The sequence below is a fragment of the Hibiscus syriacus genome, unplaced genomic scaffold, assembly GCF_006381635.1.
Source record: "Hibiscus syriacus cultivar Baekdansim isolate YM2019G1 unplaced genomic scaffold, ASM638163v2 tig00113123_pilon, whole genome shotgun sequence".
Taxonomy (NCBI): domain Eukaryota; kingdom Viridiplantae; phylum Streptophyta; class Magnoliopsida; order Malvales; family Malvaceae; genus Hibiscus; species Hibiscus syriacus.
The window spans coordinates 1,924,136-1,945,476 of record NW_024063443.1 but is presented as its reverse complement, the minus strand read 5'-3'; the positions used below and the strand labels follow the sequence as shown (position 1 = coordinate 1,945,476).

Here is a 21,341-nt window from a genome sequence, read left to right as displayed (position 1 = left end):
GAGTAGAAAATGAGGAAGGATTTGAAGGATTACCTTGGTAAGAGGTTGAAGTACCTTGGTAATGTTCACTGAATCGAGATCTCCTTTGGATTTGTGCTTCGATTGTCATTGCTTTCTTTAGTGTATCTTCAAGGTTTTCGTACCCTTGTAGATCAAGAAGATCAGTGATGTTTGAGTTTAAGCCGACGACGAATCTTGACGCGGTGACTTCTTCTTTTTCGGTTATGTTAGCCCTATTGAGTAAGGATTGCATCTCCTTGTAGTAATCTTCAACTGAACTTCTACCTTGTCGAAGTCGGTGTAGTCGTTGTTTAACTTCTCGTGTATAATGTTTCGGTAGGAATCGGTTCCTCATGGTTTGTTTGAGGTCGGTCCAAGAAGTGATTGTTGGAATTTGGAAGTTCTGGATCTTTTTCCTTGTTTGCATCCACCAAGTTCGAGCATATCCTTCGAATTTTGTGGTTATGAGGTAAACTTGTTTAGCTTGGGGGCAGTCATGGTATGCAAACATGAGATCAACTTTTCCTTCCCATTCGATGTACCTGTCTGGATCATTGTCTCCTTTGAAAGACGGGATCGTGAACTTTGGTTTTGCAAAGAGTTCGGGTGCTTGAAAACGTGATTGTTCTCGCCCGGGTACCAAAAGTTCAGCATTGTTAGGTCTTGGATTCTGGTTTGGTAGATCCAGTTGTGGTTTTTGTCGTTCTCTCACGATTTCATCAAATCTTTCAACTTGAGTCGTGAGTCGGGTAAGTGTGGCTAAGATAGCCGTAAGTTTTTTGTTGTTATTGTCGCCCATCCTGAAATCATAACACTCAAAAGAAAATTTTAAAGTAAAATAAAAATAAAAGGAAGAAAATTCAACAAAGCAAGAAACCTCACAAGTCACTCCAAGAAAATAACACAACAAGAGGCAAGTAAGCCGATCTTGTACTCTTTAAAACTCACTTTACCAAGTAGTCTTCCACAGTTCGTATCGGAGTTTGATTACTAGCAAAGGCGATAAGAAAAAACTTAAAAGTTCTAAGAGGCCAAACAAGGGTTATACTCCAAAAGAACCAACACAGAAACCTGGAAAACGCTGGATCAACTTGAGCAACATTTTTGAGGGGGTTACCGGTGTCCAAAAATTTTGGGAAAATTCTTGAATGTCTTTCGATGCGTCAAGAAACCACCTGTAAAATTTCAGAACCAAATACCTTCAGTAGTATCCAGTGGACTCTGTTGAACGGTGAGTTCTCAAACAATCTGTTTTTCTTGATCACTTTGTTCGAAGTTTTCTTGATCTCCAAATATTCTGTTTTTTTGTGTAAATGATCTTCAATATATGAAGTTGAAATATGGAAATTTTCATCACGAAATTTCTCCTTTAGAATTTTCAAGAAATTCGACAAGATCCTAGACCAAATCTACCGATAAAACTTGAAGAACGTATTTGAAGGCTCTAATGAACTCCGATTTGGGTGAATTTCGGACTAGAGATTTATGTTAGGATGAATATGATATATGTAAAAAATCAGCCCTAAATACCTTCGTTTGCAATTCTTTTGAAATTTTGGTTTTTTTTTGGTTTTTTTTGTCTTTTTTTGAAAAAAAAATAGCAAACTAACAATAAGGATTTGAATCTAAATTAAAATTAAATAAAAAGAACCTGAAACGATGAATCTTTTCTAGTTGGGATACTTTGACGGTTTTGTGTGCAAGAACAAGCAAGATTGCTTGCTTCTTTCCAAGAATCGGCCCAAATCTGATACAAATTGATAGGGAAGTGGTGGCGGATTGATGAACGTTGCTCTTGTTGAAGAATCAAACCTAGAAAATATCTAGACTTGATGAAGAACAATAAGGGATGAATGGGGAAGGTGGCGGCAATAGATAAGGTTCTTTAGTGTTTCTTTTTGGTGCTGGAAACAAGATAAAAAAATAAGATTAAAACAAGATAAAGAAAAGTTAAATGAATTGCAAATAAAATAAGATAACCAAGAAATCAAAAGATCTCACTTATGAAGGTGAACAGTAAAGATGATTGATGACGTGGATGGATATGTGAAAAATCGATGGATAATGTCCTATTGAGCCCTCCTAGTCGCAATGAAAAGGAAAACACAATAATATGGCTCTAACCAACCCTCCTAGTCGCGATGAAAAGGCAAATTGGAGTGTGAAGATTAATCTCCCTCACAAGAACTTGAAAGAACTCAAGGAGAAGAAGCTTCGAAGGCACAAGGCAATCAACACTTGCAAAAACGAACTCTCGTTGTATTATTAATCAAAGAAATCTTGAATTACAAAGTTTAATGAAACCTCCTTTATATAGGGGTTGAGTTCTAAATGTCCTAAATAACTAATGAATAAAATAATAATAAACTAAACATATCTTAACTCTAATTCCTAATAAAATAATAATAACTAAAGATAATATTTTTAACCCAACCTTAATTCCTAATAAAATAATAAATCTAATCCTAAAAGATAATGCATCATCCTATATTAAGTTATATTACAAATAATCAATAAAAATATTGAAAATTCGTAATATTTACAAAATCCCGTATTAATCTCGTATAGGATTTTCTGCATGCACCGTCTTCAGTAAAATAGCTATATCTTGAGTTCCCGATATCGGATTGATACGATTCAAGAACCGTTGGAAAGATAAGAGATAGACAATCATATCTACAGAAGACATCTTGACTAAATAAGATCAGGATACCATTCAAAAAGTCGTCATAAGTCTACTTCTGTTCTGATCTTCTTTTCCAATGCTTGGACGAGTGGATCATTTGGAAGAGTTATTAATTCTTCCTTTGATGTGAGCCTTGTGATGCATGTATCACCGTCTCTCTCCCTTGGTTAGCTTCACTTTACTAAGTTTGAAACTTGATATTCTCACGCTTCAGTGCTTCACTTCCTCAACACATTCATGTAAGTTCTCTCATCTTTTATTAAATCACTTGAGTTCAATCTGTAATTTTATATTCATGTAAGTTCGATATGCAATTGTTTAGTAATTAGTTTGAGTTTTGTTTTTGGTTTTTTTAGTCATGGATATGGGAGATACATCAGATAGTAGCACCTCAAAATCCTATGCCATCTCTCTTTTAACTCAAGGCTCATCTCCTGACATCCATAATCTCATGCCATCTTCATCTCCAACTCCTAGTGTAAGCCCTGAATCGAAACTAGTTGAGGAGGTACCTAAAACTGCAGCAAAAGTGGCTCCAGATGATGCTCAAAACAAATCCTCAATGGCCACCATCCACCTCAAATACCACATCGTATTTTCAAAAAACTTACATCACCAGTTTGGAATCACTTCGAGAAGGTGACAGTGAATGGTGAAGAGAAAGCGAAATGTGTGCATTGTAGCCGATATTACTCTGCCAAAGGCAAAAATGGTACCTCTCATCTAAAAGATCATATTGAACTAAGGTGCAGTAGAAAGCATAGTGCACATGTTGATTTGCGCCAAAAACTATTTTCTATCAATCGTAAACAAAATTCAACATCACAACTTGAGAACCATGTGTTTTCTCAAGAGGCATCACGAAAGGAGCTCGCTAACATGGTTATTCTACATGAATATCCATTGTCCATTGTTGATTATATTGGGTTTCGAAGATTCGTCAATAGCTTGAACCCAAGCTTTAAGGTAACTACCCGTAATACCTTGAAAAGCGACATCATGAAGATGTTTAACAGTGAGAAAGCAAGTTTGAAGAAGTTATTTGATGGTAATGTTGGAAGAGTGGCTATTACAAGTGATATGTGGATAACGTCGAATCAGAAAAAGGGATACATAGTTGTTACATCATATTTCATTGACGATCATTGGATTTTGTGGAGCAAGACTTTGAGGTATACACTTTTTTTTATAGTTTATAGCTTATAGTGGTTTTGATTCTTTTCATGTTTGCGGATGTAATATAATTTTATTCAGTAAACACTCGACAACCTTGATAATTGGCTACAACTTCTAACGGCATACATTTTTAGCTAAAATATTGGCTACAATAGTATACTATCATAATGCTTAAGTGAGTTAAGTCTTAATTTAATAACTCTAATTACCCAAAATTAACACGGGTCACTTAATTAATTATCTATATTAGCTACAACAGTAGACTATCATGTAATATAATTAATTGGCTACAACTTCTAATGGTGAATAAGATAGTTTCTCGTAAATTAACAGTAGACATTCACTATTATTCTAACATAGTTGGTGCTTTTAAGATTACATTCTATTATTATGCTATTTTTACTCTTATAAATATTGCAGTTAATCACTACTGTTCTAAAATACTATATTTGTTTCATTGAGTCACAACTGATTTGTCTATTTTATTTGTTAAATCCATAGGTTTGTTTATGTGCCTTGTCCACATACTTCTAATGATATAGCTGAGAAAATTTCTTATGTGGTTCTTGATAATTGTTCGACAAATTATGCAATGATTGATGTTTTACAAGAGAAATTTGATCATGATAGTTTGTTGTTGGATGGTGAGTTTTTGCATTTGCATTGTAGTGCACATATACTAAATCTCATTGTGCAAGATGGTCTGCAAGTAATTGCGGGTGGAATTGAAAAGATTCGTAATTGTGTTTTATTTTGGACAACCACTCCTAGTAGAGTTCAAAAGTTTTATTCTGCACCTATTTGATGCTTGTTAGTGCTATGCCATATAGGAATGTCTTTGGTAACTTGAAAACTCAAAACCCCGGGCTTAAGTTTATTGTTCCTACTCCACATGATTGGGAGTTGGCGGAAATAATATGTGATAAGTTAAAGAGGTTTCACAAAATCACTGAGTTGTTCTCTAGTAGGAAATATCCTACTGCCAATTTGTTTTTCGACAAGTATGTGAGATTAAAATGGCATTGAAGAAGTGGCAAGATAATGAAGAAGAGCAACTTATTAAGGATATGGCTGAAAAAATGATAGAGAAGTTCGACAAGTATTGGGTAAGTACCAATGGAATTCTAGCAATTGCAGCTATTTTGGACCCTAGAAATAAGTTAGAATGTGTGGAGCAATATTTTAACATAATTTATGGTGATGACGCATCTGTTGAAATTGAAAGGATTAAAAGATTATTATATGATCTTCTTCATGAGTACTGGGATAAAGTAAGCAGAGATTCTTTTCATTCTTATTCTAGTTATGATGGTGTGTCACTTGGGAAACGACAAGTTAGAGGTGATTCTTTCGGTAGTGGTGATAAAGGTGATAAATGGACCCAAATTAAGAAGAATAAAAAAAGAAGGTAAATGTGAGATGTGAGTTAGACCACTATCTTGAGGATGATGCATTACCAAAGAGTAGTGCATTTGACGTGCTTCATTATTGGAAAATTGCTAAGGATATTTTAGGCATTCCTACATCAACAGTGGCCTCTGAGAGCGCTTTCAATATGGGTGGAAGGGTAGTGAGTCCCCATCATTCGAGCCTTCATGCTGACACAGTGGAGGCACTTATGTGTATTCAAAATTGGATCCATGGACATTATGCAGGTAAATATACTTTACTTTATTATACATGGCCTTTACTTTATTATGTAGAATAGTCTGTTAATGCGATTATTTAGAATCATACATAGGAATTTTAATATTCTAATTTTGAATTTTCGGATGTCTTGTTTGATATATGATTTCAGAAGCTTCTATTGAGAATGCACATGCATGTGCTACTATCTTGGAGGATTTTGATGTGGAAGACGAGGGAAGTTCATCAAGTGTGGTGCTTGATGCAGATGCTAACTCGGTAAATATTCTTATTCTCTTAATTCTGACTTTTTTCCCATTGAAAATATGTTTAATTTTTTAATATTGGTTTATCCCTATTGATACTAGGAAGGAGATGACTTTTGAGAAGTGATAGTTTGTTGATGAAGATTCGAAGATTATATTTGGTGTACAAGACTATACATGATGCATATATTCACTTGAAAAATGTATCACAAACATAGTGCACAAGACTATATAAATTGTGTTCCATTTTGTTTTTGTTTGAATTTGATGAAAATTTATTGTTCATGTTTTGGTTTCTATGAATGTTTGAGTTTCAATGTTTGGTTTTTATGAATGTTAGAAGAATTTGAGCTTAGAATGTAAAAATAGGTTTTGTTCATAGTATCATCCATTTCTCATCCGCTCCACCCGCGGATGATGGATGGAGTTGATATGGATGAAATTTTTGGTGGGTGATGGATGGTGTGGATGGAGATTTGGACCGCGGGTGATGGGGCGGATGAAGCTCCACCCGACCCATCTCCGATCCATTGCCAGCCCTAGTATTACCTACTCCTTTTGCTCCATCTCAAAATGAGACCGTTGCAGGATAATCTAGAGTCAACCCTTGTGACGCCACCAAAAGTCAACGTGGACTGGTTAAGCCATATCCCAAAAAGCCCAAGGGGCTTTAAAAATCCATGAAGCAGCAAATGGCACAGTGATGAACCAATCCGCTCCCATGATGGGACCAGCAAATAACTCATCCAACCCCATGCAGACTACTATCGTGGAGCACCCATGCCAACTTTCTAATGCCATGCAGTCGGTTCAATTGATCGAACCGCAGCAGGTAAGCTTCAATAAAGCTAATTTTCATTCAAGTCTTAACCATGTGTTTGAGAATTCTCTATGTTTGACGGGTAGCATAGCTTCTACAACCCTAGACTCATCGTCCCATTCGGCCGTAGTTTTCAACAAGAAATCCAAAGATGGTGATGGTACACCCAAAGATGGAGGAGCTACTACATCCATAAACCGAAGGACTGCAACTGTAAAGGACAAACCAACATCCTATGCCATCCGTAATAAAGGGATGAAAATTAAAGCCAAGTCCACGTGGCGCTCCTCAGTTCGTGAAGCGGTGAATGATGTCTTCAAGCATCTCAATAATGCTATCCAAGGCCAACACCAAGGGGGTGCTAGTATGGACGTTCGGGAAGACTGACTCGGTCAAGGTAATAATCGTTCCTTTTATTCTCATTTTAAATGGATTTTAATCTACTCCCTTGGAACTGTCAGGGATGCGGTGGAATCAGATTTCTTAAGATCCTCAAAGAATATGTCCGTGATTACAAGCCCCATATGGTTGCCTTGCTTGAACCTAGAATCAGTGGACATAAAGCCGATAAAGTCATTTCGAAGTTGGGTTTTGATACTTCCTACAGAGTCGAAGCGGTTGGGTTCTCAGGTGGCATTGGCTGTTGTGGAATAAGCCTTTCGACACCCAAATTGTTGCCTCGCATCCCCAATGCATTACGATTTTGATTTCTTGGCCGTATAGGTCGAAGACTATTGTTGTCACCATTGTTTACGGGGAGTCTGGATAGAACGAAGCGAAAAGCTTTCAGGCAAGATCTTAACAGCAACCTCATCCCCATCGGAATCCCGTGGATCATCGCAGGTGACTTCAATGCTACTCTTACTACGAGTGACAAACGGGGGGTAGCCAGCGGAAGAGCGGGTGTCATTTGTTCCAGGAATTCCTCAATCTTAACAATGTCTCTGATATCGGTTTTAAAGGCCCTCAGTTCACTTGGTTCCGCGGTGGTATCATGGAGCCCTTGGATAGGGTCCTTGCTAATGGAGATTGGATCTCTAGTTCTCTACAGCTCCCGACTCGTTGGTGCATCATCTCCCCCGCATCAAATTGGGCCGTCGGCCTATCCTGCTCCTTTCCTCCGGTGCTCCTCAGTCCAGAGCTCAGCGCCCTTTTAGATTTTTAGAAGCGTGGACTAAGCACCCTTAGTTCAGTCAATTCATCCGTGATCAATGGCATTCGAAAGGTAATATTGTCCACTCCTTAAATAATATTTTTATTTCCCTTTGTAATTGGAACAAGGAGGTATTCAGACATATTATTCAGAAGAAGAGGAGGCTCAAAATCACAACTTGCATCTGTCTAAAGCCGCTTGGAACAAACTGATTCTGCATCACTTATAGAAGAGTTCGAGATTTAGACCAAGCTCGAAGAGGTCCTGGATCAAAAAGACTCTGTGGAAGAAAAAGTCTAGAAGCAGCTAGCTCTTGGAGGGAGATCGGAATATCAAGTATTTCCACGATCGTGCGATTAATAGAAGACGTTTCAACTATATCAAGGCTCTCCAAATCCATCCCGGTGAATGGTGTTATGATGACGACACTCTTCGTGTGGAAGCAACTACTTTCTTCGCCAATCTCTACCGGGAGGACTTAAGCAGAACAAACTCCTGCCCCTTATGCGGTATGTTTCCTAAACTTTCATCTACGGAGATCACCTCCCTTGGAGACATGGTCACTGATAGTGAAATTAGGAAAGCTTTGTTTGATATGAATCCTTTGAAAGTGGCCGGTAAAGATGGACTACACGCGTTGTTTTTTCAAAGCAAGTGGCCTACGGTAGGTACCTCAGTTATCACTTGGGTCAAAGGTATTTTTGGAGGAAATCCCTTAGATACTGAGCTCAATAAGACCCTCCTTGTTTTGATTCCCAAGATTGAAAACCCTGTCACTTTTGCGGACTTCCGACCCATTAGTTTATGCTCTGTCCTTTATAAATTAATCATGAAAATTATTGCTAACATGTTTCGTGTGATTTTTCAGAAGCTAATTGCATCAAAACAAGAAAGTTTCATTGCAGGTAGAAGCATCATCAATAATATCTTGATCGCCCAAGAAGTGATCCACTTTATGAAAAAGATGATCAGAAAAACCAAATGGATGGCCGTGAAGGTTGACCTTGAAAAAGCTTACCACAGAATTGGATGTGACATCCTTTCAAACTTTTTATTTGATATTGAATGTCCCATAAACATTCACTGTATTATCATGCAAGTTGTTACTACTTCATCTATGCAAATCTTATGGAATGGCTCATTGTCGGATGAGTTTTCCCCTCTAGGGTATTCGACAAGGATGTCCTCTCCCTCCTTACCTCTTCGTTCTTTGTATGGAACGTCTGGGTCATAGTATCAAATATGCGATAGATATTGGGCTTTGGGAGCCAATGATCCTTAAGCGAAATTGCCCTCCATTATCCCACTTATTTTTTTATGACGATTTAATTTTATTTTTCAGGGCCTCGAAGGCGTAAACAAATTTGCTTGGCTTAATTCTTGATCAGTTCAGCAGATTCTCGGGTAATAGAGCCAATTCCAGCAAAACCAGAATATTCTTTTCAAAGAATGTGGATGATGAATCTGCCCATAGCATATCTTCCACCTTGGGTTTCCAACGAGCCACTGATCTCGGAAAGTATCTTGGGATGCCTCTTTTTCATAATAGAGTCACCAAGAGCACTTTCGACTTCATTCTGGACAAAGTTCGAGCGAAATTAAGTGGGTGGACGGCAACAAAGCTCTCCCTAGAGGGCGTGTTACTTTAGCCCAATCGACGCTCCTGGCCATACCAAATTATTTCATGCAGACAGTAGCCATTCCCAAAGGAATCTGCTACCAAATTGAACAAGTGGCTAGACGGTTTATTTTCGGGGGATCGACTAAGCATCCGAAAGCTTCTCTTGTTAATTGGGATACTTGTTGTCATCCTCTTAAAAATGGGGGTATTGGCATTCGACCCCTCTGCCATCAAAACGAGGCTTTTCTAATCAAGCAGGGGTTTAATAAGACGGACACCATGCGGACCCCTCTTTTTCGTACTAAGTACGGATTCCCCCATGGGATTCCCACGAGTTTGGATGCTAAGGGAGGCTCTTTCATTTATAAATCTCTTGCGCGTATATGGCCTTATATTAAGGATAATATCGACTGGTCCCTTGGAAACGACCGCCGAACTAAATTTTAGTACGACACTTGGCTGCCAAACCACGAGTCATTGACTAACCTTTAGCTAAATGTCTCGGATCCTCCCTAACATCAGATCGTTCATGATTTTGCGATCAATGGTGAATGAGATAAGGATCAGCTGGCTCATGTGCTGGATGCGAATCTTGTTAAACTAGTGACAGGTGTTCCAGCACCCCAGGATGACCTTGGTGAAGACCTTCCTGCATGGAGTTGGGACCCGTACGGAATTTGTACTGTGAGCTCAGCGTGCAGGTGGATGCATCAGGATAAATGGGATCCTCGGCGACCCGAATGGAACCTTGCTAGGGGGTTTTGACGGACCGCGGAGGATTAAACAATTTGTTTGGTTAATTCTATGAAATCACCTCATGACTAACCTCCAACGCCACCGAAGAGGTCTAACGGCTTATACTCGCTGCCCAGCTTGTGAAGTGCACGTGACGAATCCGTTCTTCACGCTCTCTGTAACTGTAATTAGGCTCGCACGGTTTGGGAAGTGCTCATTCCAAACCACCATAATTTTATTTTCTTTAATTATAATCTGCTTGATTGCTTGAACATGAATCTCGCTAAAGTATCGTCTCTTTATTGCGCAGATTACCATTAGCACCACCTCTTTGGAGTTATTGTATGGATGATTTGAAAACAAAGGAACGGCGTAGTCTTCAATGGGGAAATCTGGACAACGACAGCAATCATTCATTCCGCGCGATCCTAGGTAGGAACCTTAAAGAATACAAAGGAAGGGAAACACTTGCCAGATACGAGTATGCCGAGAGTGGCAACGCGTCGTTTTAATTGCCAAATAAATATGCCTTAATCTCAACAAAAATAAAATAGAAATAAGTAGAATAGACAGACTAATGGTCTATCCGCAGGGAATATTGCAATTTCCGATAAATTGGTCTTCCTTTGATGCTAGGTGTGTGCTGGAAAGAAAATAAAAAGGGGTTGTTGTTGATTGAAGAATAATATGAAGCAAAAAATAAAAGCAAATAAATTGGTAATAAATTCTATTCATAAAATTCAACCTTGGACTTCCGCTTTGCCTCAATTTCCAAACGATCGTTGAATAAGATATTACTCCAGTTAAATGCCGATTTGAATTCGCAATGTTCAACCCTTGCAGCTCACTCTTCTTTTTGTGATTGATTTTCCCAAATCTATTTTAGAAATCTCAATCCTTGTTTGGATTAACTACGACTATCGTTGTCAATTCAAAACAATTTAAAAACGCTTGCAAAACCGACTCGAATTATGCTTTCTCTATAAAAGTCAAACTTGCTCCCAATCTTCCTTTAGCGCGCAATCACTAAGTGTGCTCAACCCGTAACTCGACTAACATGCTACTCGAATCATTCATGCTTAAACGCGCTAACAAAGCTCGTAACTCCATCATTGATTTTCTGCTCAAAGTATCTGCAATGATGTTTGCTTTACCCGAGTGATAGTCGATCACACAATCATATTCCTTTAATAGTTCTACCCACCTACGTTGCCTCAAGTTCAATTATTTTTGAGTGAGTATGTACCTAAGACTCTTGTGGTTTGTAAAGATGTGACAATTTCCCCCAAACAAGTAGTTTCTCCAAATCATCAATGCAAATACCACCGTTACAAGTTCCAAATCATGAGTAAGTTTCGCTCATGTGGCTTGAGCTGTCAAGACGCATAGGCCATTAACTTTCTTTCTTGCATCAAAACGCATCCTAGATCGTTTTGTGACACATTACTAAACACAATGAACTCCTTACTTGATTCAAGTTGAGTCAACACGAGAGCTTAAGTGAGGATTTCTTTCAACCGATCAAAACTTTCTTGGTGCTTCTCATTCCATACAGAAGGAACTCTTTTATGTAGTAACTTAGTTAGCGGTGTCGCTATCATAAGAAACCCTTGACGAAGTGACAATAGTACCGCTATGAGACCTAAGAAGTTGCGCACCTCAGATACATTCTTAGGCGATTCCTATTCTAACATTGCTTGGATTTTCTGAGGGTCTACTCGAATACCGTCAACTACTACCATGCGACCTAGAAATGCAACTTCTATCAACTAGAATTTGCACTTCCTAGAGTTGACATATAATTAACTTTCTCGAAGTGATTATAGAATGATGCAGAGGTGTTGGTCATGTTCTTCATTGGACCAAGAGTACATACATATGTCGTCTATGAAAACTACCACGAACTAATCCAAGTAAAAATGAAAAACCCAGTTCATTAAATCCACAAATGTCGTCGAGGTATTGGTGAGTCCAAACAACATTACAAGAAACTCATAATGGTCATATCTCGTTCTAAATATTTTCTTGGCTATGTCGGCATCCATGACCTTCAATTGATAATACCCTATCTCAAATCTATTTTGAAATTACATGTGTTCCTTTAAGCTGGTCAAAGAGATCATCTATCCACAGAAGAGGGTAACTGTTCTTGATAGTCAACTTATTTGATTGTCGGTAGTCGATACATAACCTCATCGACCAATCATTCTTCTTAACGAAAAAGAATAGCGCTCCCTAAGATGAAACGCTCGGTCGAATGAAACCTTTTTCTAACAACTCTTGAATCTGACCCTTTAGTTCCTTTAGCTTAGTCGACGTCATACGAAAAGGAGCAACGGACACATGAGCTGAACCTGATAACACCTCAATACTAAATTCAATTTCTCGATCAGGTGGAAACTCTGGTAATTCATCCAGGAAACACATTGGAGAACTCTCGCACTATACAAATATCTTCAAGCATCGGAACGGAAGCTTGCATGTCCACAACGTGAGCCAAGAAGCCTTTGTACCCTTGACTCAACAATCTTTGAGCTACAGCCGCCGAGATAACTTTGGTTGTACAACCCAACCTCTCGCTAGTCATCCCTCCCTTGGTTTCATCATCCTTGTGAAGTTTAAGTTGTCTCACCTTGTATTTCAAACTAGCGTCATGCTCCGAAAGCTAATCCATGCCTAGTATCACATTGAATTCCTGAAACGTTAACTCCATTAAGTCGGCTAAGAACATATGACCTTGTATCTCTACAGGCATTGACGGTGAACTTTGTCAACCAAGACATCTAACCCTAGGGGACTAGACACTCTGACCCCTATCTCTAAATCTTCGACTGGGATGTTTCTCTATCGGACTAAATCATAACAAATATAAGAATGTGTGGAACCTGGATCTATTAATGCGGTAACATGAATAGAGAACACTGTAAATATACTTAAAATCACATATGCGGTGTCACACTCCTCCTGAGTTCGTATGCCATACTAGTGTAAGGCAACTATAGGCTCCGGGCCGACCTCAGATCTGGTGGTACCCCTACTAAACTGCCCTATGGCAGCTCTGCCACCCCTTGAAGACCCTCGATCTCGTTGAAAAGATGGTGCTGACCTCTGCGTCGATGCGGGGGCTGTGCTCTAGGCTATGAGATAGTCTCTGACAAAATGATCTAATGAACCGCAACTGAAATAACCTCCAGACTTTTATAGCACTCCTTATGTGTATTCTGCCACAAGTCAGCCATATTCGGTGGATTGAAGTCAACTCTGTCCTACTAGCACTCGACTCGGAAGCTGATGATAAAGGTTCCTACGAGGGCCACACCTACCCCCGCGGTCAGAACTCTGAGCTACTCCCCTAAACGAACCTGACGATGCTCTCCAGGAACCCTGAGGACCTCTGGCCCGCTTCGTCGATGACTGAGATGATCTAGCTGTCTCTAGAGCTCTCTGACTTTGGCCTACAGAATCGCTCGCCGCTTGAGCTTTCTTACATAGAATCTTTTCCACTACTTTCGCCTGTCGGATCAACCAGGGATTCAAATCGGGTCGCAGTCGCGTTTTTGATCCTGTCGCGTTTACTGCGATTGCGGCCATAGCGGGTGCTATTACGACCATAGCGGGTATATCAGAAGGCAGCGCTACCGCTCTTTCGCGGGTGTCCAAATAGGTGAGGTGTCCAAATGGAGGCCCTCCTTGAACCTACTACAACAGTGAGCCTCGGTCGCCACAAGCTCTGGTGTGTAACGGCTTAATAGGAGGAACTTCCTTTTATACTCAAGCATGGTTCTGTTGCCTTGGTTAGATGTAGAAATTAGTCCCTCAACTCATCCGTGTGAGCCTTCTAATATATTTCTCTCAGAACTCCGACAATAAATACTCTCACGTGAGGTTCTCTGGCTCCATCGCCATCTCCACTGTTTTCCACCAGTCAATTGTGTTGCCTCAGGAAGACAGTGATGCACTATAACTTACCATCAGGGGTGAGGTGTAGCTGGTGCAATGTATGGAGTGTCTTTTTGAACCACTGATCTGCTGAGATGGGGTTGTCGTCCCCAGATCCATAGAAGTCGGGTAGTATTGTACCTACGAAACCTTTCGACCAGGGACTCCTAAGGTGCTATTGGAAGTTGAATTGGAGGTACGATTGGGGAAGGTGGCATGGCAGATACATTTCGAATAGCGTGGACTATCTGCCTAAAGGTCGAAGTCAAGTCTCGAAAGAAGGTCGCATCATCGACTCTTACATCCACGGGTATCTTATACTCAGAATCTAGGATGAATTCGTTACCGATATCATCAGCGAGGGAGGTGTAACTCTCCTCCTGACTCATAACTATAACGGTACTATTTGCCATGATCTAAGTCTGCAATTAGAAAGAAAAATAGGTCATTATTGCTATTCCAAAAGCTTAAGTATTCTTGATACTCTAGGGGCATGTGCTCACACAGATACTTACTAAATCTCTTATATTTTAAAGTTTGTTCAACTCTGGTCACCGATTCAAAAAACTTTTGGTTTTGATCACTTTTATTTTTGGTCCTTATTTTGATCTTTGGGCCCTTAACTCTAATTACTTTGTTAGCCTAATGCAGTAATATAAATGATTAAATTTTAAATTAACCCCTAGACAAAATATCAATTTGACCTAAAAATTTACATAAAATACTAATTTAACCCCTAAACTTTATATAAAATATCAATTTAACCTCTAAATTCAATGAAATTAACATCGCTACTCGTCACTCATCACCGCCATCAACCGCCATTAATTTTCATCACCGATCACCGTCATTGACTACCATGTCATGACATATAAACTTAACACACCATTTTTTTAACGTTTATTATTTATTAACTAACAATTTCCATCTATATAAAGACCATTTTCCCCCAAAACGAAATGTTAGTCACATGTTAAAGGAATGATTATTATTGCTAGAGGTCACAAGTTCAAGCACCAACGACTATAACAAGATAATTGAAAGTTCATTGTCAAATGATTAAAAATATTTAGAACAAATACTACTTTGGGCTAAATAGGAATAAGATCCAATTACAAAATATAAAACATTTTTAACTTCACTTAAAATCAATTGTTCTGAAGATTTATCATTTAATATACTTTTTCTAAGTAAATTTTATTTTTAGATATATTCTGAAAACTATTCAAGCAGAACTGCTAGTGCCAAAATATTTCTAGTTAATTTTTTACGTATAATTAATAGGATAAACCAACAAGCTAGAGAAGCAAATGACTGAAATTCTGCGTTTACATCTGAAAAAAAAAGCTCACCTCTCAATTTGTAATGTACACAAAATATTTAGAAAATTATTAAAAAGTCCATCGGTGCTTTAGTCAATTCAAACGCTTACTTCCATCCATAGTTCAGACGGATGTAGCTTAAGCAATTCTCATTAATCAAAGCTAATTCAAATTAGTAAATAATTGAATGTGATCTAAAAAAAATAACCAAAACCAAATCTTCTCATAAAATAACTATAACAGTAAATATATAAAGAGGGTTGAATGTAATCTTCTCAAAAAATAAATCAATATAAGCTAACATGAAGACATTGCACGTTTTTTACAGGTACAATGCTGTATGCTGTTCTACATTCAAAATGGGATTCGGAAACAGATGAGGAAATGAACAGTGCAAAAATTGAATTAATTACCTTTAGCCGATGGTTCATCCTGAGGTTTCATTGCTGGGAAGAGAAGAACCTCCTGTTCAAACATAGCATGCAAAAGGTTATGGGTGCCGATAAAAAGCCAACTGAATCTCATTTGTAAGTGATTTATAAACAGATACACAAAGAGATGAGAGAGAACCTTGATATTCTGTGTATCCGTTAATAACATTGCTAGCCGATCGATACCCAATCCCCAACCACCGGTCGGTGGCAATCCATACTCAAGTGCAGTACAGAATGTTTCATCCAAAGCCATTGCTTCATCCTGATTGCCGATCCTGACATTCCAAAATCTTCATGAGAAAAAGACCCTTACATGGTCTAATTAACACTACTGCAAAATAGTCATAACTATGTTTGATACCTTCAGTTGTTCGGCAAATCGTTGTCGTTGTACAACAGGATCATTCAACTCAGTGTAAGCATTGCAAAGCTGAACCAGAAAGTACAAAAACAACATAATTTTGACCTATGCCATTTTGCCAAAGGACTCATTATTTCAGGATGGTTGATGATGAAAGTAGGATTCACACACGTCTCTTCTAGAAAATGCCCCACAAGCTGCATTAAAAAAATAAAAAGTGAATAAACTTCTATTAGGAAAAAAACACAAGCATGAATACATAGGCATGAATACGCCCTTTTTTTCCCAGCCAAAAGTGAGCATAGACACATTACATCCTGTTGTGATGGTTGACAACCTCCAAACATATATGTCCTGATATCACCACAATCCCATTACAAGCACACATGCAGACAAGTATAAAAACTGGTTCATATTTACAATAGTCAAATTATAATACGAGGATGATCATGATGCCGGAAAAAGGGGGTGAATTTTGGACCATGTACTTCCTCAAAGAGGGAAACTTCATGGTGTGTAGAACCCACTGGATTGCATTAAGTTTATTACCAAATGAGAAGTTTGATAGTACCTTGATTCACATAAATATTCAAAGAGGAAGAGGAGAGACAGAAGACATACTTTATCCAACAATCGTGCTGTTGTATGAGGAGGAGGGCATTTAATCTCGAACTTTGCACATGCATCTGCCAAATACCTGTTTGCTTCATCACTGGAAAAATCCTTGGGTATGCTGAGGGTTAGCCATCTTCTCTAATTCTTCTACCATGTCAAGCCTCCTGTAAAAGTTTATGTCAAATTTATCAGCAAAAGAAAATTCCAAGGCTGTTTTCAGCTTTGTTCACATCATGAGTAAAGACGATTGGTAAACCTGAAAGGTGGAGTGAAATCTATCTCAATCAGTTCATTATCAAGGCCATTTGCATGATATTTAGTTTTATAACCACCAGTAAGTTCCTTGACCATCCCTGTTGCAGATAGATCAAGTCGGAGGAAGTCCAAATATGAAAATGATAAAATATCAACACACAGAAAGGTATTTCCCAATGTACAGCCATTCTTCTTACATACCACTCAACATTTTCTCAGTGAGCTCCATCAGGTCATTATAGTCTGCAAAAGCCATATAGAACTCACAGGTAGTGAATTCCGGATTGTGAGTTAAATCAATTCCCTCATTTCTAAATTGTTTTCCAATTTCATAGACACGGTCAAGCCCACCAACTACTAGCTCCTTAAGATATAACTCAGGTGCAATGCGCATATAGAGCCTCATATTTAATTCATTGTGATGGGTTACAAACGGACGGGCAGCTGCACCTCCAGCAATCATGTTCATCATGGGAGTTTCAACCTAATGATAAGAAGTTCACATTAACAAAACCAAACAAAAAAGGAGAATTATAAAGAAAACTGATAATGTGATATGTTGAATAGATGACTAACCTCCAGGAAATCAAGATTGTCGAGAAAGCTTCTTACATAAGAAATGATCTTAGATCGGGTCTTGAATATTTGACGAACCTCCAGGTTTAACATCAAATCAAGATAGCGTTGGCGATATCGAGTTTCCTAGCATGAAAACAAAAGCCAATATAAACCAATTGAATTCAGGAAGATTCACAAAATGGATAGAATGACTACCTCATAAATGCATCACAGTTTTTGACTAATATTAGTCAATAGGATGAACCAAAAAAATATTGTCAATGGGAAAAATACAATAATGGGTGAGTATTGAAAAGGTACAATAATGGGTGTGTATGAAAAGGACGGTCCTAAATAACCATCCCATTCTTCATTGAACATAATAAACAATGTGACAAGTTTCTATATGTAATTTAGAATTGCTGTTGCAGTTAAGGCAAGCACCATAGACATGCATTAGTTCGCATGTTAAGCAAAGGACTCCAAAACAGGTAAAAGATTTGACATGGTCAGCATATCCAGGAAAGTGTTAATGATTAAGGAAATGATACCTGATCCTTCAAAATATATGTTTCAGGATTCCTGGTACTTCCTGGGATCCATAAATCAGTTTTCTGCAAACAAATGAGGAAACATTGTTTTCAACAAAAGATCTTAATAAAAATAGACAATTACACCACATTGGTTTACCTTCACACTGGCATCGGGGCCTGCTTTTTGCCTTGGCATCATATGGAGACAATGGGATAAAACTATAAACGACTTTGGAAAGATACTCAACTCTCCTCTCTTAGTTTTGCCTAAAAAAAGCAAAGAACAAGAAAAACAGAGTTATAAGAGGAAGTTTTTCTAGAAAATAGTTCAGTTAAACATGAAAAAATGATGGGTAAAAAGGATTGCTTAGGACAAATGTATATAATTTCCCCAACCTGGAAACCCAGTGACACCAACTATATCACCACGCTTCACAGTGGAATGGAATTTCGCGAATTCATCTTCATCCAAGCCTGACTTGCTGCAGTAACAGAAGAAAAAAGTAAAAAAAAAAAAAGGGAAAGATAACTGATGAGAATGAAGCTGGGCACTGGAAAGAAAGGTAACAGCACAAGAAACAAAAAGGCACATAACAATCACTAATTTAAGCTAAAGTAGTTCAACAAGATGTCATGCCAATGCCTCCAAAATACTTGTATGTATTTAAACTAGTGACTTTAAGTTAATCTGTTCATTTACATGCATACGATTAATATAGATTTGCAGCAGAATCAGATTACAATATATCTGGAAGCTTAGAAATAGAAGATTGTTCTGTGCATAACGGAGAGCAAATAAAATATCATATCGTAATGAAATTCCACCCATAGACTTAATAGAATAAAAGTATTCACCACAACTCAATTAGTTAGGAAGATACTGACCCAAAAACAGCTTGTGATTGTGAATGCAGAGAAAATATAATATCGAGGATAAAGTAAATTGGCATTACCTCGAATTCCCCACAAACATTCACATAACAAGAGAAATTTGGAGAACATAAATAAGACAGCACATCTTATGATGAAAATGGTCATATACCTCGCATCAGCCATAACTTGCACTTTGGCACCACCACCATGCAAGTCATAGAAGAACAGCTTTGAACTGGATGCTCTTTTGCTCATAATTCGCCCTAGTATAAAATAAACACGATAGAGTCATTTCAAGGTAAATAAATGAAAACCATGATACATTGGATGGTATATGATGGGAGTAGGAGGGCCTTGTTAAATACCAGCCAAAGATACTGCGACTTCCTCAATATGTTCCCCGTTGCCTAAGCTTCCATATTCATCTATATATTCAACAATAGACATTGATGTGAAGAATTTATGAGGATATGGATTTTTTCCTTCTGCCTTTTGAGCTGCAAGAAATTTCAGCCTATTCTCATGGAATTGCTGACAAGAAAAGGTTGAAATTAACATTTTGCCCAATATCTCACTTAAATCTTTATGAATTTTGCATTGTGAAAGCATCAATATAGCAAACAGTAAACTATACCGTGGGATCCATATCTTCATCATCAGCGGCTGCAGGTTTCTGACTTTGTGAGCTTGCCTTAGCTGCTGCCTGAAGAAAAATATAATTTAGTTATCAAAGATATCATAATGAAATCGTAGGATTTGGGCAACCACAAATAGCGCAATGAGAAAGATAATACTGGTCATCCACTTCCAATATTTAAAATTAATTAAAACCCAACGGTTATTACGGATTCAATTTTGCATCTTCCAATTTATTGCAGTACAAGTGCACAACCATAGATGTTTTGCTTTGTGTGTAAAACGCTGCATTTGAATGCATTAATATGTTAGTACATACACACTGCATTGGATACATTTAACAGAGAAGAGTGCAGAGATGTGTTTTCTTTTCTACAAATTTATCAAGTAAATTTTTTTCACAAAACATTTCCTCCCAGAACCAGACTGCAATCTTTCATATCCGATGTAATAAATCAAACATTAATTTTTTGTTATCCTCACATTACTGAAAATATGGCTTCATTCAGTTGTTACTATCACTGCTCGTATTTTGAACCTTTTCCCTTTTAGGTTTCCTAAAATATGGATAAAAGGAAAAGGAAACCAGTAAAACTCTAAAATATAACTTTAGGGAACAACAAATTTGCTTTTCATCGAAATATATGTTATATATTTTCACAACTTTTCAAAAATTCTGCTTATCATGATTTTGCTAAATATAAAAGCACATTATTGTGTCAGAAATCAATATCTAGAAGTAACTTGAAATTTAAATACTTGATCATTTATAAAAAACTATAACCATATTTTTTGGTACTCAAAAAAGAATATTTTTCATTAATTTCTAGCATTAAAAATCTACGTCGCTTTAGTATCGAAATTCACATTTTTGCTTAATGAAAAGGACGAAGATAAGATATAAAAATATAAAATGTAGTACCTGCTTGGCTGCCTTTTCCTCCTCCTTACGGCGACGTTCCTCTTCCCTCTGCTTATTCTTAAGTTCCTTTTTACGAGCACTGGCAACACATTTAATGTGAGTAAAAAAGAAGTTTGATTGATAACCAAATTACCAGATACTTTAGACTCTCTTTCGATTTCCAAGTTTATTTTCTCATGAAGCAAACAAGTAGATCGGAGAAAGAAAAGGATATATACTTTTTGCTCTGAGTTTCACTGGGAGCAGACGAATCCGATGTTAAATCGGAAACTGCTTTCACCGTTTCTTCGACGGAGCCTTCCATGTTGACAGTGAGCGACAAAGAGATTGTGGCGTCCGGATAAAGCAAAATGTTAAAGAAACAGCGACCTGAGCTAGGGTTTTAAAAACACAGTGTTGACCTTTTTTTCAATATATCAGGAGTATTGGACTGCATTATTCCGCTAAATCCATATATTAATTAACGCAAGTCTTTACTATATGAAAATGTTAATGAAAAAAAAGTATATATATTATGGTAATATTTTAAGTAAAAAACTTATTTATTCGTTTTATTTATTTATTATTTATTTATTTTATTTGGAGTAAAAAGCCGGTTTAAAATGTTAGGACCCATATGTGATATTTTAAGTCTTAAAAAAATACATGTGCTTTTAAGGGATTTTTTTAATTCAAATATCATTTCATAAAAAAATAATATTTATTTTAAATTGATATTAAAAAATAAATTAAAAACGATCATGTAGGATGATAAAATGTTTTATATAACAATCTATAATCTCGTGTTCAAATCTTAAATAATTATTTTTG

General features: G+C 37.5%; 1 pseudogene; it reads right to left on the bottom strand.

The window, feature by feature from the left end:
- Positions 1 to 15,715: 15,715 nt before the first annotated feature.
- On the bottom strand, positions 15,716 to 20,939 carry LOC120185435 (annotated as a pseudogene).
- Between the last annotated feature and the right edge of the window lie 402 nt (positions 20,940 to 21,341).